This window comes from Ambystoma mexicanum, chromosome 6p, assembly GCF_040938575.1.
Source record: "Ambystoma mexicanum isolate Mex_15411 chromosome 6p, UKY_AmexF1_1, whole genome shotgun sequence".
In the NCBI taxonomy this organism is placed as follows: Eukaryota; Metazoa; Chordata; class Amphibia; order Caudata; family Ambystomatidae; genus Ambystoma; species Ambystoma mexicanum.
In genome coordinates, this window is record NC_090935.1 from 645,847,033 (window position 1) to 645,867,637 (window position 20,605).

Sequence of the window (20,605 nt, forward strand, 5' to 3'; positions counted from 1 at the left end):
CCACCATATGGCAGCCGCACATATGTCTTTAATTTTTTTTTTTTTTTGTGTTTAATTGTATTACAATTTTTATAAATTCTGTCCAGATTTTTCTGTCTTTATTTGTTGTTTCTCGTTGTGACTGTTGTGCAGTTTTCTGTTTGTTGCAAAGTTTGGAGCTTTCTTTTATTGGTTTTTTCCCTATAGCTTCAATTTTTCCAAAATGTTTGTTGTTGCCACAGTCAAAGATGTGGAATTGCCACACAATAGCATGTACCACCAAGTTTCTTCGTTTGCCGTTAGGTGCCGAGCTCTGAGTGGATTAAGATAGATAGTTCGCAGCTTTTTTGTTCCTGAACAATGAAGGAGGAGATGGCGTAATGTTTCATTTTCCATCATCTCACAATATCGACAGTTTTTAGCAGTCGACTGTTTTCTTCGAAAAAGAATCTCATTGGTTTTCAGTAAATTCAGCCTTGCTCTCAAAAAAGTTGTTCTCAATCGTTTGTCTGGAAACTTTTTTAAGTAGTTTCTGACCTCATCTATTTTTTGGGTGTTCATTATGTGATGTGTGGAAGTTGTGAGATCTTCTGCTTTGTCTAAAGTCTCAATCCAGTCTTGTATTTTAAGTTTTCTCTTCATTTTTCCCGGGATCCTTTCTATATCCCATTCAGAACATCCGATTTTAGCCACCTGTTCCAACAGTCTGCTGTACCAACTTGTTAACATCGGGTTTTTTTAGCTCCTCATCTCTTGGAGTATGATCTCCAGAATTTTTGGTCTAGGGTGCCTTATGATTTTACCCAGGAATAATAGGCTGTTTCTCGTCACCAAGGATTCCAATGATTGAAGGTTCAGTTCACGTCAGATAATTGCAAAGGGAGTGGAGTTTGGCAGTCGTAGCACTCTACACCAAAATGTACCTTCAAGTTTAGCCCATAGAGTCTTCGGCAGATGTAACATGGCTTCTGCTCCATAGGTCAGAGTTGGACAGACCTTTGCTCTGTAGAAGTTTATTAAAGGAAGAATTGAAAATTTCCCAAATTTTCTATCCAACGATATTGCCTGTGCTGCTAAGGTTTTTGTTTTGGCGATGAGATGTTCTTGCATCGTTTTATCGATTTTACTGGACGAGAGTTTCACCCCTAATTAAGTACAGCTTTTGGCTATTTCCAGTTTCTCAGAATTTGCGAACCATTGCGATCTTTTTTTTGGTCTTGTTGGTTTTTCTAAGATCAAGATTTTTGTTTTTGATGTATTAAGTTCTAGGTCGTTTTTTTTTCAAGTAAGCTGTGAGACTGTCTATTTGTCTCTGGAGTCCAATTGCTGTTTGGTCAAGCAGTAGAATGTCATCTGCATAGAGCAGTCTTGTCACCTTTGAATCGCCTATTTGTGGTGGAAATGATCGAGTGTCATTTTCGGAATCTGCTATGTCGGCCATGTAGGCCTTGTACAGCGCCGGCGCCAGAGGGCAGCCTTGTTTCACACCTCTGGCCGTTTTTATGTTTTCAGACATCCAGCCTGCTTCGTTGAGCCAGATTTGAATCGACGTTTCACTGTATAGCGCTTTCACTGGATCAAGAATGGATGGTGGACATTTTCGTTTCTCTAGTTTTCTCCACAGTTTATTCCTATTCACGCGGTCAAAAGCTTGGACCAGATCAATTTAAGCAATGAATATTGATGGATGCCCCTCAAAGACTTTTGATTTTAATATACTGATCAGCATAATGTTTACTGACGTCCCCAAGTTCTTTTCAAGTCCTGATTGGAAGGGATCAGTTGTTGTTGCCTCTTTTTGCCAAATCTGAAATTCACATGCAATCGGCCTGTAATTTCTCGGATCGTCCCTTGGGCCCTTTTTATAAATTGGGACGATGTTTGCTGTCTTCCACGTATCAGGGATGGTTTTCGAAATCCTTGATCTTCTGAAGATTTCTGATATTAGTGGAGCCCAAATTTCTGCATCCTGTTTCAAGTGGGCATTGGAGATGCCGTCTGGGCCAGGGGCACGGGAGTTGTTCAAATTCTTAATCTTTGTCAAAATATCATCCTCTGAGCATACTATCCATGTTGCGTCATCTTGGGTAGTCGCTGTTGCTTCTTCTGGGATAGGATCTTTGTATAGATCAGTATAATGTTCACTCCATTTTTTTCTGCAACACTGTTTATAGTTCTTGTATCCGTAGGCGAGGTTTTGTGTTTTATGATTGCCCAAAAGTCTCGTGAGTTTTTTTTACAGACTGCTCTCAGCATGTTCTCTGCATCCACTTGATATAATTTCCAGCGTGTCGATTGTATCCACGATTTGTACAGTCTTTTAGTTTTGGATGCCAAGTCTACGTTTGTCTGTGTTGGGTTTGTTCGTGCAAGCCGAGTAGCCTTTCTTAGATTTGATTTCTTTAACCTCAGTTCTTCATTGTAAATATGTAAATGTGTTTTGTCATCTGCTCGTATGCGTCATGGATGTAGATAAGGGATCAAAAGAGGGCTGTAATCCAGATTTTCTTTTGAAGTGTTTGAGGTTTTTTGTCCATTATAAGCTGCCGTGATTGAAAATTACAACAGAAAGCATAATTTCTATCGGTTTCCTTGTTGGTTTAGTTCCAGGTTTTTTGGCATTATCACCGGCATCGTTTTTTTTGCTGGCCACATTGCAGTTAGTAGATTGTGGTCACTCACCATGGTTTTCACTACCTTGAAACTTCTGGTTGAGAGATATAGCTCTTTTGAGGCAAAGATATAATCAATTGTGCTTCTTCTGCCAGCACTTTCCCATGTTGGAATTCTGGATTTGGCTGATTCTAGGGAATTTAGGTTGTACAGATCCTACGATTCCATCAGTTTTGTCCATGCTACACCTCCCGCTATTGATTGTGCATTGCCCGTATTATGAGTTGTCCTTTCCATCTCAAATGCAGGGCAGGTGGCATTTAGGTCGCCACATATCAAGGTGTGCTCCATGTCGTACCTCTCAGTTGCATCTGTTAGAATTTTCTCCACGTTATTTATGAAATTCTTGGTCTTTGTCACCGTCGGATTCCAATAGACGTTTAGTAGTAGGATAATATCCTGCTTGAGTTTTTTTTGCGTAGAGTCTTCTTTATTCCATTCTAACAGTATTGCCTGAATTGTCAGAGATGATATCAGGTTGTGAACTATTCTGTCGTTAATTGGAACTCCTCTTTGGAGAGCTGACGAGGCTGCAATACTGCTGGTTGAACGAGCTGTGAGGTGTTGAGGAGGCTCTTTTCCTGCCAATTTATAGACTCTATGATAGTTAGTATTATCCATCTTCAGATGGTTTGTTTCGTGATAGGTAAACCTAATTTATATCCTGCATACCCCACAAACAACTGATCTGCTTGTCTAATCCTTGCCAGCCTGTTAATGTAAAAACTCAAGGCACGCCTTGGATCCAGCCTGTGCAAATCTCTTCCTCTTTCCCTGGATGAGGAGGAGGGTAAAATGAAGGTAAGGTTATTTTTGTGCGATATGGAATTCTGAGACCACCTTTGGGAGGAAATTTGGCTTCACTTGAAGAACTACCTTATCTTTATGAAATACTGTATGAGGAGGTTTGCAAGATAAAGCTTGCAATTCGCTCACTCTTCTAGCAGAAGTTAAAGCCACTAGGAAGACTGTTTTTAGAGTGAGAAACCTTAAAGGACAGGAATGAAGAGGTTCAAATAGAGTACCCATTAGACATTTTAAAACTAGATTTAAATCCCACAGGTGAACTTCAAAAGGAGTTGGGAGAAAGACATTAGTCAATACTTTCAGGAATGGAATGACTAAGGCCAACTTGAAATATGAAGGTTCCTCAGCCGTGCGCTTAAAGATTGATAGCGCGGCGAGGTAAACCCTTGTTTGTGCCAACTTGAAGGCCTGAATGTGCCAATATAGTAAGAAAGATAACACCATTGGTGTACTACATGAAAAAGAGTCAATATTCTTATCTCTACACTAGCTTCAGAATTTGATCCAACGGCAGCGGTATAAAGATTTAGTTGCTGGCCTCCTGGCTGAAAGCAACACCTCCATTACGTCATCCGGGAGGTCCCAATCTTTGTATCTCAACCTTTCGGAAACCAGGCGTGAAGGTGAGGGTCCGGATAGAGAACCTGACCTCCCTCTTGCGAGAGAAGATCCTCTCTTTGTGGAAGACAAATCGGAGGACAGATGGACATGTCCAGAAGATCTGGGTACCACGTTCTCCTGTCCCAATCCGGAGCAATTAGGATCATGGGTTTCTGGAATCTCCTCAACCTCTTGATGACTTGAGGAATGACGGGACTGGGGGAAACGCATACAGAAGTGGAAACTCCCAGTCCACCACAAACGCGTCCCCTAGAGCTCCTCTCGGGGGAAATTCCCTTGAGCAATACTGATCGCACTTCCGGTTGATACTGGTGGCGAACAGATCCACCTGAGGGGTTCTCCGAAGGGTGAATCTCTTGAAGGACTTCCTGAGCTAGTTCCCACTCGTGGGAGACTGTTCTGCCTGCTCAAAGCGTCCGCCGTTATGTTGTTCTCCCCGGCTAGGTAAACTGCCGATAGAGAGATTCCTTCTTGAATTGCCCAGAATCGGAGCTGCATTGCCTCTCTGCACAGTGGCAGTGACCCTTTGCCTCCTCTTTTGTTGAGGTAGTGCATGGCTACTGTGTTGTCCGTCATTGACAGGATGTTTTTTCCCTGTACCGATTGCAGGAAAGCTTTCAGTGCTAGCCTAATCGCTCTCAGCTCTAATAGGTTGATGTGTAGTCTGGACTCCAATGGAGATCAACGACTGCTGATGGTCAAGATGTTGGCATGGGCTCCCCACCCCGTGAGTGAAGCGTCCATGACTACTGTTATCTCCGGCCATGGTTGTCAAAACTGAAAACTCTTCTCCTTTCAAGATGTTCTCCCGACAGGCCCACCACTGAAGATCTTGTGCTGATCTGTCCAGGATTTGTAGGAGATCTGACATTCTTCCTGAGAATTGTGATCACTGGGTCCTTAGCGTCCACTGGAGAGATCTCATTCTCAGGCGAAAATCCGGCACTAGAAAAATGCAGGCCGACATGAGGCTGAGCAATCGCAAAAAGTCGAAGGCTGGTAGACGCTGGGCATTTTGAAATCTGGTGACCATCTGTAGAATATCTTGAGCCCTCACTTCTGGTGGCAAGGCTTTTCTCAGGGATGTGTCCAGGACTGCTCCAATGAACTGGAGTTTCTGTGATGGTATCATCTGTGACTTAAGTTGAGGGAGAAGCCCAGTTTGTGGAGGGAGTGGCAAACAATCTAGATGGACCTGAGCTTGTTCCGGGGACACTGCTCTGATCAAGCAGTCGTCCAGGTAGGGGTAGACATGAATCCCTTCCCTCTTTAAACTTGCTGCCACAACCGCCATTAGCTTGGTGAAGAGCCTGGGGGCAGAGGTCAGCTCAAATGGCAGAACCCGAAATTGATGGTGAGAGCTGCCAATGCCGAACCTCAGGTACTTCCTGTGCTTGTGATGGATTGGCACATGAAAGTAAGCATCCTGAAGGTTCAGAGATAGCAACCAATCCTGAAACTGGAGGGCCTGAAGGATCTGAGAAAGGGTTACCATCTTGAACTTGTCTTTCCTGAGGAATTTGTTCAATTCTCGCAAGTCCAAGATGGGTCTCAATCCTCTGTCCTTCTTTGGTATTAGAAAGTAGGGGGAATACCAACCCTTGTTCCTCTATGCTACAGGCACCGGTTCTATGGCACCTTTCTCCAGCAGGTCTGAAATCTCCTGCATAAGGAGCGGGTCTGGAAACTTCAAAGAGTTGCTCCCCGTTGGATGACTCTGAGGAGTGTATAGGAAAGGCAGGCAGTAACCTTGTGCAACTGTTTCCAATGCCCAAGCATCTGACGTAAGTGCCTGCCATTCCGTCAGATGTTGAGTTAACCTGCATCCTACTGGTGTTTTGTGTGGGGAGACCTCAGAGGGGTTTAGAAGCGGCTGACACAGATGTTGACGGTAAAGCAGCACCTGCTGATGCGGACTTGGTACCTTTGACCCGTCCACCACGGGTAAATCGTCTTTGGCCCCTTTGAGCTGGCTGCCCTCTGCCTTTTCCGAATGCAGAGTAAAAACATATGTGCCAATTACAAGAAGTGTCTAATATCCGTCTAAACATTACCTATTTGGGACGAGCATAACCATATCTGGGAAACCTAAATGAATATTATAGGCTTCTCCAATGACTAGTACTCTTTAAATGGGGTTAGACATATACATATAATACTGATACATATAAACCCAAACACGAAATTATTAAAGTATTTTTGATCGTGGACAACTGAAGTACCTTTGAATCTCGACCATACATTGAGATCACCCCTAGGTATTGGGGTTTTCGTTACGGTTAATAACATCCCCGAAGAGTGTTTCACTTAATGCACTGTTATAGAAATTGGCCAATTAAAATGGTCTAAAATGGTGAATGATAATCCGCTATTAACATAGACCATATCTCACAATGCTACACAACGTCAGCGTCACATTATGACACTAAGCACCAATTAATATGTTTTTCAATTCAGTCTAACTGACAACATTAACTAAACATTTAATAACGTTTTGAATGGTGCAATTTAAGAATGCATTTAGCCTTTATCTAAGTGCTGACAGCTTGTCAGCAGACTAATAGACCGGTTTCATATGCAACAATTGGGCACTGTAAGCCCTGCTTTCACAGTAACACGGCAAAGCTACCCCAAAAGATGGCGCACCCTTGTAATACGGTGGTAAAAAGGAAAAAGGGACTTTTTGAGATGGTTTCCATAACGACAATGGAAACATCAAATACTGAGCACAGCCTCTGTGAATAACAATAACAGACCGACGCACGAGAGCGCCAACAATGACTAGTACTGGTAAGAGACCATCAACAAATTGCAGTATTATGCAGTCAAAGGGGAAACCCTGTACTCTACACGCAATGCGAATAAGCGCTTTTGAGTATGATTAACACAGGGTCGTGTTAGATAATTGGGGACGAACGATGTAAACAGTGCAAGCTAATGCATTACGCGTGTCACATATGAGGAGAATTAATTGAGCCTTTGGTATTTGATCATTGGGCCACTTTTAATACCCAGCACAGCTAATTGTGATTATGAAATACAGCGCGTAATAATAAGAGATGCTATCGCTTGGTGCCCATTGCATTACGTATGTTATCAATGAGGAGAATCAGTTGAAACTTTGACTTCCGAGTATTGCGCCATTTCTAACAGAAGCACAGTTAAGTGCGGCAATGTCACACAAAGCGCAACTCCCTGGTATTTATATATGCCATTATAATATACTGTGCCATCTCAAATTTAAGCACAGCCAATTGCTATAATGTAGTGCAAAACGTAACTAAAAGAAATGTTATTTCCTGGCATCTAAATATGCCATTAGATTATATTACCTCATACTAGTATCAATATGTTGCATTTACAACAACAACAGACTAATAAACATATGGGAACATCAAACTTAAGGTAACACTTAACTTCCCTTTGAGAATGAAAGAAACTTGTGTAATACATTTACATGGAAATACATGTATTAACTTTCAATTTTACTTTTGCTAATTTCTCTTTTCTTTCTCGACATTGACATATTTATATATAATTGTTCTCTATACTCTATGAATCCTCCCCAATACCCACCCTTGTTTTTCTGTGACTGTACATTGAATACTTGTGCTTACTTTATTCATAATATTTGTGAATCAACTTTTTTGACTTTTTCAAAACCTATTTAATTACATAACCGTCTCTCTAATTCTCACCCTTTACTCCATTTTCTGTCTACTTTCCTCTCACTCTCTATTCCTCATGATTAAAATATGATGTATCTCTTTGTTTGGTGGTTAAATACACATAATGTTCATACATATTGATTGATGTCATGCCATGGTTTTGAAATTGGCAAACTGTCCTATTTATCAATATCATTCATTATTATTTGTCACAAATCTGTATAAATAAGGAGCGACTAGGCCCTGATTTGAAAAAGGCTTTCCAATATAGATGAAACATGTGACATCAAAAAGGGCAACTTCAGTATAATAAAACAAACATTTGTTTTTGCAAAACTGGATTTGGCGCTGTCTTCAGTCTGAGCAACTATGAAGCACTTAACCTTTTAGTGGTTTAATTGGCTTTTTTAACCACACCTCAGTAAGACGCAACATATACTATATTTGGCCAAAGTATAACTGTACTACTTATATATGTCACCTTGACAGACCGGACCCACAAAAGCCAAAACTACTCACACATAAAAACTAAAGGGCTTCCCCCTCCAGGACGCACCTGTGGGGCGATTTGGAGTTTGAAGAATTGCAACCCCAAGGGATTTTGCAGCCGCCTGAGGTTTGACATTTCTCCTGACTATCATCAGCTTTCTTGCCAAATGGTGAGGTACCGTCAAAGGGCATATTCAGAATCCTGGCTTGTACATCAGGAGCAAAGCCAGATTTCCAAAACCATGCAAATCTGCGGATTGTGGTAATCGCCACCATGGCTCTGCTGGTGCTGTCAGCAGAGTCAAGACCTGTTTGGAGGGACTCGCACATCGCATCCTTCCCATCCTTGATGATATTCAAGAATGCGTCTCATTCCTCCCCTTCTGGAAGACGGTCAGCCACCGATGATGCGCACTCCCAAAGGGTGTGACTGAATCTCGCTAGCGTACAAGTGGCGTTAATAGACTTAAGTGCCATGCTGCATGAGGAACAAGTTACTTACCTGTAACTGTTGTTCTCCAGCATGGGTCTGGCATGGATTCACATGCTCATGAATATTCCCTGTCGTCAGGCTGGGAATCCTCGGTAAAGAAAAAATCAGTATCAGTTTCGTTTCTGATCTGTCTTTCTTAGTAGTAACCAATCACTGATCTCTGGGTCATACTGCCCCCAGCCAATGACTGCCCTCTCTCTAAGCCCCGCCTCTGGCAGCCATCCTCAGATTTGGTAGCACGCCAAGTGGCAGTATGACCAAGTGACGAGCCGCAGAGGGGTAGGTGGGAGGGTTCGCATGTGAATCCATGCCAGACCCATGCTGGAGAACAACAGTTACAGGTAAGTAACTTGTTCCTTCTCCAGCATGGGGTCTGGCATGGATTCACATGCTCATGAATAAAGAATACATAGCAGTATACACATGCACAACCACGGGAGGTGGCAAAGGCTCAACATTAAGCATTACATCCAAAACTCAACATTAAGCAATTCTTACCTCCTCACCAGGCTCACCTTAGGCGAACAGGTTGCGCAGCACTGCTTGGCCGACCCTGGACTCCTCCCTAAAGTCCCGATCGACGCAGTAGAATCTTGTGAAGGTGTGTGTCGACCTCCACGTAGCAGCCCTGCAGATGTCCAGCAGGGGCACACCAGACAGGAACGCTGTGGTAGCAGCGATCGCTCTGGTCGAATGGGCTCTCGGACGGCCGGGCAGCGGTCGGTTTGCCAACCGGTGGCAATGCATGATGCAGCCCGAGAGACATCTGGAGATGGAAGTCTTCGAGAGAGCCTTCCCTTGATTCACAGACCCAAAGTTCACAAATAGTTGTGACGTCTTCCGAAAACTCTTTGTGCGGTCCACGTAGAACTTCAGCGCTCTAGCTACTTCCAGCGAGTGCAAAGTCCTCTCGGCCAGCGTCTAAGGCGACAGGAAGAAAACTGGTAACACCAAGGGCTCGTTGAGGTGGAAGTCCGACGGCACCTTGGGCATAAAGGAGGGGTGCGTCCAGCACCACCCGCGTGTCATGAAAAGTATGGAGGCTTGCAAGATAGGGCCTGGATCTCTCCCACTTGTCGTGCGGAGGTGATGGCCACGAGGAAAGCGGTCTTCCATGACAGGAACTTCAAAGGCGCCGAATGCATAGGCTCGAATGGGGCCCCAATGAGCCTGGTCAGCACCCCATTAAGCTCTCACGCCGGGGCAGGAGCCTTCATCGGCGGGAATGATCGGAATTGTCCCTTCATGAATTCCTTCACCAGGCGAAGAGACCACAACGACGCCCGTCCCGTAGTCCTGGTATATCGGGAGATGTATTTTGATGGAGGTGTGAGCCAGTCCAGCTTTGGCCAGCGACAGTAGGTACGGCAGTACTTGAGGGGCTGTAATCCGCAGAGGGTTAATCTTCTTTGCACCGCACCAGACAGAGAACCTCTTCCATTTATGAACGTAACACTTGAGAGTTGAGGACGCCCTGGCTTTTGCAAGAGCCTCTCTGGAAATCAGCCGGTATACCGTACCCTCCAAACTCTAGTGCCGCAGGAGCCAGGCCTGCAAGTTCAGCGACTGTGGGTCGTGATGGAGAATGGCACCTCCTTCCCTGGAGAGAAGATCCGCGTCCGCCGGCAGCTTGACTGGTGGGGACGTTGACAAGTCCAGAAGGTCTGGGAACCAGATCTGCCTCGGCCACGCCGGTGCGACGAGGATCATCCTGCACCTGGACCTCTTGAGCTGGTTGATCAGGCGGAGCAGCAACGGCGGGAACACGTATAGAAACAGGCCGTCCCAGGGGAACGAGAAAGCATCGCCCATGCTCCTCGGGTGTGGGAACCTGCTGGCGAACCTCTGGCACTTGGAGTTCGTCGCCGCCGCAAACAGGTCGATCTGGGGTTTGCCCCATCGTTGGAAGAGCCGATCCACTTGATCCTGTCGCAGTTCCCACTCATGGCACGAGCGCAGCTCCCTGCTGAGTGAGCCGGCGATGGTGTTTTTTATTCCTGCCAAGTGGAAGGGAACCAGAAACATCCCCTGGGCGATGGCCCAGTGCCACAGATCCTGGGCCTCCTTGGATAGGGCTGGGGATCTGGTGCCCCCCTGCTTCCGTATGTAGAACATCGTGGTGGTGTTGTTGGTGAAGATCCTCACCACTTTGTCCTTGAGGGATGGGAGGAACGACTTGAGCGCCCAGAACACTGCTCGGAGCTCCAGGATGTTGATGTGGAGAGACCTCTCCTCCGGGAGCCAAAGGCCTCTTGCGTGGAGATCTCCGGTGTGGGCCCCCCAACCCTCCAGAGAAGCGTCCGTCGTCACCGTCTCCTGAAACACCAGGGTTTGAAAGTCCGTGCCTGTAGTGAGGTGAGCCCGGGTACCCCACCACTCCTCGTCGAGAGGGATCCTGTCCTCGAAGCAGCCCGTTGCCTGAAACCAGCAGGCGTCGAGGAACTCCTGTAGCGGTAGACGTGGATCCCCTGCAGGCGCAGGCGCGCCTCCACTGGTGCCAGGCACTTGGTGAAAACCCTGTGTGCCGACATTAATCCGAACGGTAGGGCTCTGAATTGGTAGTGGCGTCCCTGAACCACAAACCCGAGGAACTTCCTGTGCCTTTTTAGAATAGGGATGTGGAAGTAAGCATCCTCCAGGTCCAACGACGATAGGAAGTCGCCTTCCTCCAGCTGTCCCAGCACGTGCTGGAGGGTGACCATCCTGAATTTCTGCACCTTGATGTATTTGTTTAACCGACGCAGGTCCAGGATGGGGCGCCAATCGCCTGTCTTCTTTCTGACGAGGAAGTACCTCGAGTACACTCCGGAGCCCCGCAGCCTCCTGGGGACGAGCTCGATGGCACCTTTCTTGAGCATTGCAGTTGAGGGACGCGATTCTCCTTCCTGGCCACGGGAGGAATGCGAGGGCACCTCTTTTGGAATTCCAGCGAGTGCCCGTTGGCCAGGGTGTCCAACACCCAACGATCGGTGGAGATGGACTCCCACACTCTGATGAACTTCGTCAGCTGGCCTCCCAACGGGGTGCTTCGGTGGGGACCCGACAACCCGGCCGGGTCAGTCTTATTGGGAGGCAGTTTTGCCACCTTGGCCTCCTTGGCGATGACGGCGGGATCCCCCTTGCTTGCCGCGACCTCTGTAGGCCTCCTGGGAAGAGGAGCGGGCCGCCTGGCGGTAAGTGGATGAGCCACCGCTGCATCCTTTGGAGGCACCCTGTCTGCCTCCGGAGCTCCGAAAGGGCCGTCGCTGTTGAAGCACCCCAAGGGCCCGGGCCGTCTCCGAGTCAGTCTTGATGGCCTGTAGAGACTTGTCCACCGCCTTACCAAAAAGGTTGCTGCCGTCGAACGGCATGTCCAACACTATGGTCTGGACGTCCTGGCGAAAGTCTGTCGCCTTGAGCCATCCTTGTCGTCGGAGGCAAACTCTGTTGCCCAGTTGGCGAAATCCAGTATCGGCAATGTCCGTTGCCACTGTTATGGAGTGATCTGACGCCACCTCGCCCTCCTGCAGAATTTATAGGGCCTCCGCCCTTTTGTTATCAGGCAGAAAATCTAGCAGGGGAGCCATCTTGAACCAGAGCTCCCTGTCGTAGCGGGCCACGATCGCTAAGGCATTGGCCGCCTTAATCGTCGTCGCCGCCGGACTGCCCTGGTTATCATGGCTTGGATGCCCTGGTTATCATGGGGTGGAAAGAGCCAACCTCGTCGGCTGGAGACGCCCGCGGGGAGGTGACGACGGGATGTCCGCTGTGTCATCGCCGCCGTCATAGTCCGTCGCTGTATCTGTCGCCGTATCCTCTCTAGGGTCCGGCAAGGCACGAAGGGCGGAGCGGGGTGGACTCTCCTCCGCTTGTTCGGAGGGCTTCCCGATGGGCCTGGTTCTGGCTCCTCCGTTGGGGTGTGTGGTAATCTCGTCCTTATCTCGGTACATAAGGATTGGATTGCCAACAAAATGGCCGCCGAGCTATCCTGGGGCTCGGGCAATGGCTGCAACGGACGGGATGGCCGCTCCACTGGGCCCCGTTCGTCGTCATCGTCGCTATCTTCGATCACATCAGCAGGGACCGTCCCCTGGGATCGAACCTTCTTGAACCTCTCGTTGAGGCTTATGAACCGCTCGTTGAGGCCTATGGACCTTTCGTTGAGGCCCTTCTCGGTTTCCACCAGTTCCTCCTCAGAGGCTGATTCCGAGTCTGTAATGGCCACCGGCCCCCCCCCTCTTTTTCAGCCAGGGGCTTCACGGGGGTCTTAGCAATGGGCTGGAAAGAGGATTCCCTCTGCGGTGTCAGGGATACTCTGGGCCCAGAGGCCGTTTCCACTGGTGTAGTCTCAGCCGGCTCCACCAGGGTCGCAGCGACCACTTTGGTAGAGGCGTTAGCCGGGTGGATCAAAGCCCTCACCACCTTAGATGCGTCCTGGGCCTTCGCCTTGGGGGGAGGGTCAGCGCCTCGCTCCCCCTTCGAGATCGACCGGGTCCGCTCCAGCGGCCTACCCGGGTTCTCGGACTTCCTCTTCCCCGAACCAGAGCGCTGGCTCGTGGTCGAACGTGCCGGGGAAGTAGCACCCTGCTTGGCAACCGAAGAGCCCGACCTTTCGGTGCTCCCGGTGCCCGCGGACTTGCGGTGCTTGGCCTTCTGTTGGGCCCCCATCGCCGGTGCGCCCTTACAGGACTTAGAAGCCCGCTCAGACTTCTTCTTCGCCTTCTCCAGCCAGGTGGCGAGGCGGGAATGACGATCTTGTTTGGTCCGTTCCAAAAGGTTCTTGCAGAACGCACAGTCCTTCTCCACGTGCGTCTTGTCCTCATGGAGGCAGTAGAGACATCGCAAATGCTCGTCCTCCTTGAAAACGTTATATAATCCGCATTCAGGCAGTTCCTGAACAGCTTGGATCCGGGCGTCAAGCTCCCCTTGTCCTGTGCCATGTCCGTTGAGGTAGGCCGCAGATCTTCCGGAATCCTCCAAGAAGTGTAAACTCGACGAAAACTTCACCCTTGAGGGGCATAGAAAAATTCCGAAACGGGTCCCCGTTACCGGAAGAAGAAACTGTGGAGCTTGAGGCTCGATTAAACCGAAAAAATTAGAAATTCTCTTGAAAAAGCGTGAAAACGCAGTAAAAAAAAACTCGAACTAAACACGAGGACTCCCAATACTTGAGCGTGCGGTAAAAATCTGAGGATGGCTGCCAGAGGCAGGGCTTAGGGAGAGGGCAGACATTGGCTGGGGGCAGTATGACCCAGAGATCAGTGATTGGTTACTACTAAGAAAGACAGATCAGAAACGAAACTGATACTTATTTTGTCTTTACCGAGGATTCCCAGCCTGACGACGGGGAATATTCATGAGCATGTGAATCCATGCCAGACCCCATGCTGGAGAATGAAAAGATCTTTTTAGACATGGCATCAAATCTTTTGTCGTATCTATCTTGTGGTATAGTGGGGTATGCCGATTTACTACTTGACGACGTTGCAGCCTGCACTATTAAACTCTCTGGGGTTGGATGTTTACTTAAGTATATAGGGTCTGAGGCTGATACTCTGTACTTCGCAGAGAGCTTTTTATTTACTGCAGGGATAACCTCCGGTCTTTCCCAATTTGCAGTTACTTTTCTCTGCAATGCTGCATGAAAAGGAACAATAGGGTCTTCTTGAGGCCCTTTATCTAAGATGGCTGTAAAATCATCTTGTTGGAAAAAGGGTGCAGGTGTTGTCTACCCCATAAACTCCATAATTCTTACCATAAGGGCTCTGTAAGACATTTCTGCATGCTGTCCAGTTTCTGGTCTGGCAAATTCCGCCTCAGGAGAGGTATCTATGCCACTGGCATCTTGTAAATATTCTTGAAGATCTCTTAATAGTAATCTAACTCCCTCAGATATTTGCTCCTGTGGAATAGGAACTCTTGTAGTCTGTAAACCAAAAGGTCTCTCAATATCAGAGTCCTCTCCTTCCTCATAGATCGAGGATAAAGCTCTAAAGTAGTCGTGGATAAGGGATAAAACCCATTTCAAAAGAACAGGGTGCCAAATTGGTAGACACTGCTTGGGATAGAGTTGTAGTTGTCGATGTAGACGTCATAGGTCTCAACAAACTTACAAACGGTATCGAAAAACTCAAAAATGGCTTTCATGTCGTCGAGAGAATCGCAATTCTACTCGGTGTCATCAATATTGTCGATGCCACTTTCGACGCCTTGGACGGGACCTTCAACACCTCTAGTGCCGATGGTGCAGTTGGGCCGGAGGCTTCGAGGACCTCTCTTTCATCGGGGTCGACGACGACGGCGTCGATGACACAGACTTGTGCGTCGAAGGCACCTTCGACGATGGAGTCGATGATGCAGTCTTTTTTGAAGAATTCTTGTCTTTACTCGAGGGTTCATGACGCTCTCAAGGGTTTTTTTTGTTTTTGTTTGTCGGGTTCGACGACTACCCGTTTTTGTTTTTCGGGTCTTTCACCCGGGGTATCACCTCTAGGTATCTCCGAAGGGGACAAGGCCGTGTTCTCAAAGACACTAAGCATTTATTTGCAAAATTCCTCCCACTTAGCTGGAGAGCTGTGTTTAGTGGGGCAGGTGACCCTTTCTGGGGAATTAGAGGATCAAGAGGAAGGAGATCTATGATGCCTCTTCTTAGAATGTCTCAATCTAGATGAGTGGTGAGAACCACTTCGAGATCTCGAGCGGGAATGTTTCTTTCGATGGTGAGGAGACTAATGTCTCGACTCAGCCGAGGACAATTTCGAAGAGGTAGAAGATTTAACGGTCTTACCTTTTTCTAGCTCCCACCTACGCTCCTTCAAGGCTTTCGCCGCCATGGACATACAGTCCTCGCATTCCGAACACTGGTGCTCTGATCCCAGGCACCACAAACGATCTGTTAATGACATTTTTTTTTCCACAATCTTGACATCTTTTGAAGCCAGATCGTGGCGTCGATGAAGCGAACGAAGATGCCATTGTAGGATGAAGATTTTCATACTCGCCCCTTCCATGTCCCAATAGTCCTGCTCCTGCTGGTATTCCTTTTTCTTTCCATCCTTTGCTCACGCTCTCTCTCTCCATCCTTGCATTTCCTCCTTCTGTCTCTTTGACAATCGCAAAACTCTCACATACTCTCCATTCAGTGTCTTTCCATACTACGTTCCTCTCCATTCTACCCCCCTTGCTTTCACCACCATTCATCCTCTGATCATACTGCTCACTCTCATGTCTGCTCCTACTCTTCCACTAACCCTGAGTTACACCACTCAGTCACCACACACGCAAACAAGTGCCAGTTTCTCTCACAGCCAATACCTCACCTTTTTCAAATTCTCATACCGTCCTTCTTTGACCTGGTCTCCTTATCCACCACCTCTCCCTTTGATCTCACTTAAACCACCCACATTGTGCCCTTCCATACTCTACCTTTTACATGGTTCCTTCTGTGGGTCAGCCTTCCTCCCCATATCCATTGGTTCCAGCGCTCACCTGCTCCCATCGGCCAATGACTACCTAGGTTTTCCCTGGTTCCATGTCATTTCATCTCCTGCCTGTTCATCCCCACGCTTTTTAACGTGCACATTCCATCGAATGTGCTCATGTTTCTTTGGTTTTTTGGGGAGGTACCCCCCCAATCTCCCCTCCCACACTTATTTTTTGCTATTGCCCACCCGTCCAAACCCTTATCTGCCCTTTCAAATGCTCCCCTAAAAAACTTGATGAGCACATTCGATGGAATGTGCACGTTAAAAAGCCTGGGGATGAACAGGCAGGTGATGAAAGGACGTCGTACCGTTTTCCCCAGAGGCTGCGTTACACAGATGCAAGGTTACAAAATGCTTGTTAAACCCCATCACTTTCATCAACGCAGAAACACAGGACCTCCGTGATGGCAGCTTGACATAGGAATTACTAATTTTAGAGTGAACTGCCTCGAAGTAGCCCCATTTTTGCCAGTGTGCGGTAAGATGTTTGCATATTCTAGGTTCCCTGCAACGTCTCTACTGTGGATCTGTTAATTCATTGCTCGCTGCAGGGATTTCTGGTACTTGTAATTCTGAAATAAAATAAAAAGAATACTGGCCAGCCTAGTACAAGGAAGGCATTGGGTGACCGACAGTTGTACACCTCACTTCTAACAGGACACAATGATGGGGGCACAGATTGAAGCCCTCTCAACTCCCTCATCTGAAGCAGGAATTGCTCTGATAAATACGCTGGTAGGCCTCCTGGAGTCCCTATCCCTTCCTGACAGGATTAGGTCCCTGACCCGGTCCCACTGAAAATAGGTTAAATAGAAGCAAGGTGGTAGCCAGGGGATAAAACGTAAACCCACCCCTTAACTAGAGAGGACTGTACCTTGACACTGGCCAGGAATCCACAAAAAACTCTTATGCTCGCTCTGGGACATTCTGAACATGAAGTGCTCATATTTCTGTTCCCTGTTGGAATGGCTCCTGGATGGCTCACTGCTTCTAGTAGTGCCGAAAGGCCACCAAAAAGTGTCATAGGAACCAATTTACTAAGGCTGCTTAGGCGGATACTTAGTGATTGCTGGAATAGACTTTGCTTTGTAAATATCCTAACATTTCTTTAGTTTGCCATCATACAGCTCCTCCCTGTCAAAGGGAAGGCCAAGCCACCTTTCCTGGGCCGAGTCAAATAGTTGTGGAACCTCAGCAATGCAAACTGGCACGTGTCCACACCCAAGTACATGCCCCTCAATACTGCATCCCCATATAGAGCACAGAGCTGAGCATGGCAAGCAACATTTCCTTGTCCGCTCATAGTTCTACCATGAACTGGTCACATTTGTCAAGGGAAATGTATAATACTGCCATCCCTTTCCAGATGACTGAAAACCTGCCACGACCACATCCACATTAGCCTGGTAGATGTGTAGACAGGACGTGAAGTTCATTTTCAAAATCGTTGTCCATAGGAGCGAAAGGCTGGGCAGGGTGGACTTTGCTCTTTGAAAGCGCCACTAATACAGTGTAGGATTGTGCAAGGGGTGGAACATGAGAATAATATATGTAGCTGCACTGTAACTATAAACAGTATCAATATAACTAAACGTAAGCAACCAGACTCTAGAATGCATTTGTACATCCAGTAATGTGCCCAGAATATAACATAACTAGGAAATGCATCATATTGGGCAGCAGTCAAGCCTATGAATGGTGGCATGCGCTTGCTTTCAAGCAGTTCTTCAGAATATATCAGCATGCACACACCACCCTCTTTATAGAAAAGGAGGGTAACCACAATCCATTTAGAGTGTGTTAGAAAAGGCTGGATTATTCAACTAACTCTCAGAACATTCCAGCTATCAGCCCAAGAGTGGGCCACACACCTACAGCTAACCCCCAGAGGCTCACAGCAGGTCTCAATTTGCAAGCAGGCAGGTCCAAGGCACTACTAAAAAAACAATAAATAACAATCAAAAGGCCCACTCATTTGATATTTGCATTTATTGATTTGCTACAGATCACTTTGCTGCCACTTCAAAGCGATTTTACTGCAATCCCCATGTTGCATGTCTGATCAGTCGATGGCTAGCTTATTTCATCTGCACTTAGAAGGGGAGCAATCAGCACAGTGTTTTCCAATTATTGGGCTCTAGTCCCTCGGTCAAAGATGAAGTGGTCCCCGTTTGCTATTGCATGAAAGCTTTGGTCCGGTTTCTTTGCATCCAAAAACTTGGAGAAAAAGCAAGGGTTCCTAGTCCAAGCAAATGAGGCAATGTGGGACACCATTCAGTGCTATGAGCCTCATACAAGTTCATGTGGGAGAAAAGGTTATATGTTCTGTGTTCTGGTAATGCTCAAGAAAGAGGAAATAACCTCTGCAACGAATCCAAGGATAACGTTCCTGTACATAAGCGAGCAAATACTGCTCCAATGGCTAAACCACGCTATGGCCAATATGCGCTCAATTCTACCCCTGCTTTAACCACTCAAATATCATCTAGGCGAATATATTGGTGCAAGGCAGAACCAATTATATGTACTAAGATGACGAGGCCCTGCATGGATGCAAGGAAACAAAAAGAGAACTGCCATTAACGTTCTAGTTGCTCTGCCATCAGAGAAACCGATCAGAGAATAAGAAGAGAAGAGGGACATAACGGAAGAGAAGAGGAACATAGCGAAGGGGGCAGTGGTAGCCATCGCAGTAGGAGGAGTCAGACGTGGAGAAAGCAAAACAGCAGACCAAGTGAAGAGAAGGGAAAGAGTCGTGAAAAACGAAACGAACAACCAAAGGCTAACAGGGAAGTTGCATTCTGGTCCACGACCTACGAGAAAGGCTGAAGTCTGAATAAGAACCTGGAAGAACGTAACCTCCCTAAGTGGCATGAGAACCTGGTTGCCGCAATTCAAACCAGGAAGCCACAGTCCAGTCTGCATCTCCGAACCAGGCAGAGGGTCGGAGAAGGAGCCTGGAGCGGCTCGTCTTTCTGGAGTGGTGCCGTTACCGAGGCTGAGAGATACGGCAGATCCCAGGGAGTCTGGCATGTACAATCCAAGGCGACAGGCGGATGAGTCCTAAACTAAAGATGGCAGAGGTCTGGGAGCTCTATGGACACAAGCAAAAGCAGCAAGTGGAGGAACCGAATATGGAAACCCAAATACAGGTACCTGTCGGGCGAAAAGGGCCCTGGGGACTTAAAAGGGACTCAAATAAATAGACCTTGGCAGGAGAATGAACCATGGCTAATCTGCTACGCACAAGAAGATAAAGAAGTCCATCTAAAAGAAAGTGTTAAACACTGTATTGCATAGAAAGGTGAACCAAATAAGTATATTGGTTAGCTGAGGAATAAGAAACAGACCTTGGCAGGAGAGTATCCCAAGGCTGTAAATCGGTCTAATGTTAAATATGGAGGAGTGCCAATTTTGGGAACTTAGACTGTAAAGAGAAGCAAGCCCTTGGAACAATCTGGAACTTTTCTATTCAGCACCTTGATTTTCTGGTTGGTACGTTTATTTTTAACTATAAAGAAAGGCTGCAGGGGTCTTTTTCTCATCCTACCCTGGTGCTCTAGTGGGGCCCTTCTGTCCAACACCTGCTTCCCTAGAGCAACCGTGTAACTTTCTGTTTCTGAGCAGTGCTCCTTTGGCGGTCGACCGTGTAGCACAATAAAGCTTTTCTCCCTTGGTTTCCTGCTCGGTTCCACGTTGATTGGATCCATGGCTCCCTTCCTGCTATCATTTTGCGGGGCTCGTGTCTTTTAGTCATCGTAGCTTCTGGACCTGCGTGGGTATCCTCTTTGGCATGGGGCTTCCCGGGATCGTGCCTTTCCGGTTTGTCTCCTGAAAGCGCTGCTTTGCGTTCCTTGGGTGTGTCCGCACCTTCGTTTGGCACGCTGGACTGGTGCCTCCGCTCTCCTGCTACACCTCCCAGGAGGAGGTTTCCCAGCCTGTGCTTCTACAGAGGCGGCACTCTCTCTTCCTCAAAGCAAATTGGTACTTCATGTTCCCCACAACAAGAGGGTGTGTCAGTTCCACTTTCTCTCTCTTCAGGTACAGATGGTGCTGAAAGTGTTCAGAAACCACAACAGCCAGTCCTGTACAAAATTGCCATATAAGCAATAAAGCTATTAGTTTCTGGGGACAAGGGAGGATAACAGATCCCTATCTAGGGATTGCCTCTCCTCTAAGGGGGGAGGGGAGTCAACCTCTGAGATCCCGCTTCCCTCCTCTGCCCCCCACCCGGGCATTTTAAGAGGAGCTCTGGGTTATGTATTTAAAGTACTAAACCAAAATCCATAAATAAAGTTCTAGGTGGAAAGTAAATGATACATATTGATGCCAAACAGCAGGATGGATAAGACACAGGCACTTGTGTAAACAAGTAAAATAGAGTTCAAAGCTTTCAGGAGGATGGGCATAAC

At 47.2% G+C, this 20,605-nt stretch overlaps 1 protein-coding gene across 2 annotated transcripts in view; it reads right to left on the reverse strand.

Moving 5' to 3' along the window:
- Positions 1 to 20,605, reverse strand: part of FCHO2 (FCH and mu domain containing endocytic adaptor 2) — a 1,284,287-nt gene that overhangs the window by 634,414 nt on the left and 629,268 nt on the right. The gene's annotated exons all lie outside the window — the stretch shown is intronic.